Source organism: Stegastes partitus, unplaced genomic scaffold, assembly GCF_000690725.1.
Source record: "Stegastes partitus isolate 25-593 unplaced genomic scaffold, Stegastes_partitus-1.0.2 Scaffold1732, whole genome shotgun sequence".
In the NCBI taxonomy this organism is placed as follows: domain Eukaryota; kingdom Metazoa; phylum Chordata; class Actinopteri; family Pomacentridae; genus Stegastes; species Stegastes partitus.
In genome coordinates this window covers 57,941-63,940 of record NW_007579463.1, presented here as the reverse complement: position 1 = coordinate 63,940, position 6,000 = coordinate 57,941, and the positions used below count along the sequence as shown (strand labels likewise).

Below are 6,000 nucleotides of genomic sequence, written 5' to 3'. Positions count from 1 at the left end.
ATTTTAAGTGAATCTTTTTGCCATTTGTTAATAGCCCATAACACCAGCAGACCATGTGATGAACAGTCCTCATCTAGCTTTGACGTTATCTACTTCAAACAAAAGTCTATGACAATGCAACAAGATCAAGGCGGAGCACTATAAGGTTGAGCAAACTTCAGTGTTTGCAAATCCTGCTAAACCCAGATGCTGCAGGCTATTACCCGATCAGTATCACCAACTGTGTGTGTGTGGCTGGATTTGCCTGCAGGCTTGGAGTGGGAAGATGACTTCTCAGCTTTGGAGAAGAACTGCCATTTTCAGCACTACACCCTTTCCCTGCCAAAACAGAGCTGGACCTCTCTGCCTGGGACAAAGCGCTGCAGTGTGCCCCAAAAATGCCTGTTCCTCACCTATGTCACTGAGTCAGACCTTGAGCTGTGAGATAAAGGGTGAGTGGCACACACATACACACACATATTGAGCTGTATGTGGTGATTGTCATGGCACACGGCCTTTCTATCGCAACGTCTGCCTTCAGCCAAAGGCCGGCTCACTGTCACCATGGCCTAATGTGACATCCACACTTGTTTTTCTTTCAGACAGCCGGCCTTGGTCTAATGGAAAAACTGACTAATCGTCCAGATCTTCACCTCTAACTCATCTCCCCCACCTCCCTCCCCCTTTTATGATGAGTCAGGGATTTTAATGGCTTTTTTTTCTCCCTCCCAGCTCCAAATGGATTCACTGCACTTGTCGTTCATGACATCACAGCCAAGCAGGACTGTGTGACAGTGCACGCAGCTTCCGCTGTTGATGGTATGACACGATCTCTGGCTGTGATGTGGTAAAACTGCCTGTTGCATAACAGAGCTGCTGCAAACCACTTTGGAACCTGCTTGTTATGCCAGGTTGTGTCCATGGAGCTGAGCTGGGAAACATCATCTTAAAGCTTATCATCTCAAATTTACAGGGGTGTAATGAACCAGCCTGTTTTCTGTTCATTTGCTGTTCACCAAATTCCAACTTATTCTTGGTGTTTGGATACAAAGAGTATAGGCTGTTTATACAGTTTGTTTTGCTCAAATAGAGCATGCTTGTGGAGGCCCTGTTTGCCTGCCTCATTACTAGAGTGTATTCAGCTTAGAATTTATCAGCAGCTGTGACAAAATAAACAGTGTAAGCCTTAGGGCCAATGGAGGCAGTAACTGAGCAAACTAAAAGTAAAAGATAATGTTTCCACAGAGCCAGCACCAGCGAGGTTTGGTTGATTAGATACAATGTACCTGAGGAGGAAAGGAAAGCTGGCAGGACCAGTCTCACACACACACACACACACACACACACACACACACACACTCAGAGAGACCTAACCTAACCTTAAACCACGTCTTTACCCTAAAATGTAATTATTTATTTTATGGGGACTTTTTGTACCCAAAAGGTGAAAGTCCCAAATTGTGATTGTATTAAAAGTCTTATGTTCCCACAATGTAAGTAATGCACACACACACACACGCACACACATGCACACACACACACACACACACACACACACACACACACACACACACATGCACACGCACACACATGCGCTGTTCAAGGACATCAAAGCCAAAGGCCAGTGTTTGCTTCTAAGACCTGGGAGCGCCACATCTGTACATTATTGTGACTGTGATCTCCTAGCACAGTGCTAACGCTGCTAACAGCCAAGTCATATTCATGTTATTGGACTGCATTCATAAAATACTTCTCGGTAATGTCCCATTTCTAATTGTATGGTATCATTACGTTTGTTTTCGTTCGTGTCTGTCTTTTTCTAAGGGTTCTATAAAGTTTACAAATGTGTTTCTTATCCTTTAAGCAAAAGTGTCCCTGTGCGACTTAAATTAGAGTATCCAAATATGAAAACATTCTAAATTAGCTTAAGATTATATTTTAGGAACATTTACTGTTAGTTAAGAAGATTTAGATTTAGAAATCTTTGTGAAAAGGATGGGTGGCACGGTGCAGCGGTGGTTAGCTCTGTCTCCTCCCAGCTTCCTGGGGTCTTTCAGTGTGGAGTATGTTCTTCCTGTGCAGCGTGGGTTCCCAACGGGTTCTATGGCTTCCTCCTACAATTCAAGGACATGCTGACGTTAATTGGTGATTCTAAACTGTCTGTAGGTGTGAGTATGATTGTCGGTGTCTCTATGTGGCCTTGTGATAGACTAGCGGGCTGTCTAGGGTGTGTCCTGCCTTCACAGTCAGCTGGAATCCACCCCCCGCAACCTTACAGAGGGTATGATTGTCGGTGTCTCTATGTGGCCCTGTGATAGACTAGCGGGCTGTCTAGGGTGTGTCCTGCCTTCACAGTCAGCTGGAATCCACCCCCCGCAACCTTACAGAGGGTAAAGCGTAATGTATTGTCTGTACTGTCGGTATGGGAGAAACACTGCATTCATAAACTTGCATTCTTTCTAGGGACCAGCAGGGGGCAGCTCTCCTGTTGCGAAGAGAAATCCAATCATGTATGACAAAATTACACTATTTCTCACTGGATTTGTTACCTCAATTAACATTTTCCTATTTAGTGAATGGTTTCAATCACTAGTTTCAAGTTTCTTGCAATATAACATGATGTTCATTAAGTAAATTACGGCCCCAATTAGAGGAGAATTGACAATAATGCAGGGTATGTTTTACGGTGTGGCTAGCTTGTGATTGACAAGTCACTGTTGTGTCAATATGTGTCCTTCAGTCAGATTCATCAGTTTCAAAAGATCAAGATGCTACTGGCCAAATGCCAAGCTTGAGGCTAGTCATCCACAAACCAGTGACTGGTATCACAGTGGCTAGATCTATCTTTCACATACAGTGTTTATATTTAAATGTTTGTTGTCTGAACTGCTTTTCTGAACTATATGAATCTATGTTAACAGATCAAAATGCAAGTCAAAATAATAGCTACAGGAAGAAGAATTAATAGTGACTAGTCTGAACGCACTACATTACATGTTTCAGGACATAATGTAACTAATGAATGATCACTATATGTCACTGCCAGCAGACGCTATTCTGTTTACTATCTACCACAGTAGGAAAGCGTAATAATCCCAACTGCCAACAGTTGTGCTGGCCCACCAGGTCAAACAGACAAAGTGGGATTACTGCAGACAACACACCCATGTGGAGTAGGGGTGATAGTGAAAAATCAGAAAGGGTAATTATTCTATTTTAGTTAAGTTGTCCCATTTTTTAATTGGCTTGTTTGCTTAGCTGTGTAAGGATATTCATTAGTCTATGTCAATCTCTCATTACACTAATGCAGAGTGAAAAGTTTAAAAGCAGTTTGTCTGGTAAAAAAAAAGAAAGTCATTGACATAGTTTAAATGAGACCTGCACATGCTTCTGTGCTTTCAGGTGTAGCCTGGAGGACTGTATTCAAATGAAGCAGTGGAAAGTGATAAGCCACAATGGAAATTATGTTAACTGTTCAGAACAACTGGACTGTTTACAGTTGGACAAAAAGCTCAGATCCCCTCTTCTGTTTTGCAGTAGAGCAAAAGGTTCACCTCCATTCAAAATTACATAAATTACAGTTCACATGTGAAAAATGTCAGAGTAGCTTGTTTTATGGTAGTCTGTGGCACATATTCAAAGTAAGCAACAAATGGCCAACTATTATACGAAATTGGATAATGGTTAATAAAGTCTGTAGCAAGCTGAACTCATTTTTATTACTTTTGTTTGTTTGCATATAGCGCCGAAAGATTACTTCAAACAACAATAAATTCCAGCTGAACAAGAAGACAAGAGTGTAGAAGCACTGCAGGGCCTTCACAAAGAGGTGCTCTGTGGATATTTTAGGGGTGCTACCTTTAATCCTTCTCAGAGAGGTCCTTGTATGGGTGAAAAAATGGTTTTAACACTAAAAATCTAAATCTCCTACAAATGTTTATGTAAAGTTAGAATGACTTTTGGACATGCAACATTTCACATTCAGCTCAAAGTCAAATGTTAGCCTTGGAAAGCAACTAACTAAAAAAATAAGAAAAAATTATACAATAACATAGCCTTGACAAAAGATATTCACCCCCTTTGGAATTTACCTGCTTTTATTGCTTTTCAACATTGAATTATAGTAAAATTAATTTGGTGTTTTTGACACATTGCAAAACAAAAAAAATGCCTTCATTTCAAAGTGAAAATAGATTTCTACAATGTAATGACAATTCATCAACAATAAAAAATGCAAAATAATTATTGCAAAAGTATTCATCCCCTTCAAGCTGATAATAAAAAAATACAAATTTGGCCACCAGTACAGAATTGAGCCAGTGTGGATGGAACTCAATCAGCCTTACACATCTGGACGTTGTAATTTTACCCCATTTTTCTTTGCAAATCTCTGTCAGGCTGCAAGAGCATCACAAGTGGACAGCTCTTTTAAAATCTAGGCTCTCCCATTTTAGCTGCTGACACTGATTCAGAGAGTCATGGGTGTCTTGGTGGCCTCCCTCACGAGTCTCTTTCTTGCACAGTCATGCAGATTTACATGTACCATATTCCTTCCATTTCCTAACAATAGATTTAACTGTACTCCAGGAGATATTCTCTTACCTAAAAATGTCTTGTATGCATCCACTGACTTATGTGTTTTAGTCACCTTTTCACAGCATGGAGTGGTCGTCTTCAGGGTGTAGTTGTATCCAGGAATACTGATTCACTAGAAACTGGAGCTGGAGCAATCACTTGAGACACATTCACTGCACTCCGATCATCTCCGTTTCCCTAATTGTGCGACTTCTAACACCAATTGGCTGCACCTGTGTGAAATTAGGTGAGTCACTTTGAAGGAGGTGAATATTTATGCAACTGCTTGTTTTGCATTTTATATTTTTAGTCCATTGAAGACAGAATCAGAAATACTTTACTGATCCTGAGGAGAAATTGCTAATGTTACAGTAGCTCCCATTCAAAGTCAGAAATATAAACAGTGCAAAATATATAGATAAACATAAATAGAAAATATGAACTAAAAATATAAATGTAAGTAGACAAATATGTCCTATAAGTAAAGTATAATTGTGATTGCACAGAGGTAATAAATACGATGTTTTTGCACATAGATACATAATTATTGCACCAAGCTATTGCACATTACTCATCGTATATTGGGAGCAGCTGTGTCCAGGCAAATTTGATATTTCCAGGTTAACTTCATGTTCTGGAAATGTCTCTTTTTAAAAAAATAATGTTATTGTTAAATAGCATTAAATTAATGAAATAAATATTTGTGTGCATTTCATTGGTTCAATTTATTTTGTATTTAGGTTATTCTTTCCGCAGGAACTCCAGAAATCCAGCAACCAATCAATCACTCCATCAGTTATTCAATAATTGTAATTTCTTTGGATTTGACCCACGTCTCTGTTTTCTCTTAGCGAGTGAACTTGTGTGTCTGTCGTGGTGGTTTAAATTTAACCTTGTAGTTCCTGGGGTGAGAGTCCCCAGGTGGCGTTGTTTTTTTTAGATACTGGCACAGCTTCCTTATTCTTCTATCCATTGTGTAACCTCGCCACAATCGTTAAGTCAAGAAGTGTACTTAGAAAGGAGTTTGCATTTAAACACAATGAGTCCAATCTGTTGACTCTGAATGAGGAGACATTACTAAGACTACGTTCAGACAGCAGGCTAAAGTGACCCAAATCCGATTTTTTTGTCCCTATGCGACCTGCATCTGATATTTTCATGACAGTCTGAGCAACACAGATCCGATTTTTTCAAATCCAACCCAGGCCACTTGGCCATGTGGTCCTAAATCCGACAAGTATCTGATATTTTGCCATGCGACTTCTGTCTGAATGGCCAGGTCACAGGTCATTGATACAAGACAAACGTCACTATTCTGCATTCGAGTAGGCGGAAATCGCAAGATACCCTCCACCATTAACAACCACGCTTACTTCTGCAAACACTGAGCATGCTCACTGCGTGTGACGTCGTTGTGTCCTCTTCTGCGCATGTGGGACACTTTGA

General features: G+C 40.3%; 1 protein-coding gene across 1 annotated transcript in view; it reads left to right on the top strand.

The window, feature by feature from the left end:
* Positions 1 to 300: 300 nt before the first annotated feature.
* bhlha15 (basic helix-loop-helix family, member a15) overlaps positions 301 to 6,000 on the top strand; it is an 8,684-nt gene continuing 2,984 nt past the window's right edge. Inside the window, exon 1 of the mRNA XM_008301917.1 lies at positions 301 to 431. The gene's annotated coding sequence lies outside the window, so the exon portion shown is untranslated. The remainder of the gene's footprint in view (positions 432 to 6,000) is intronic.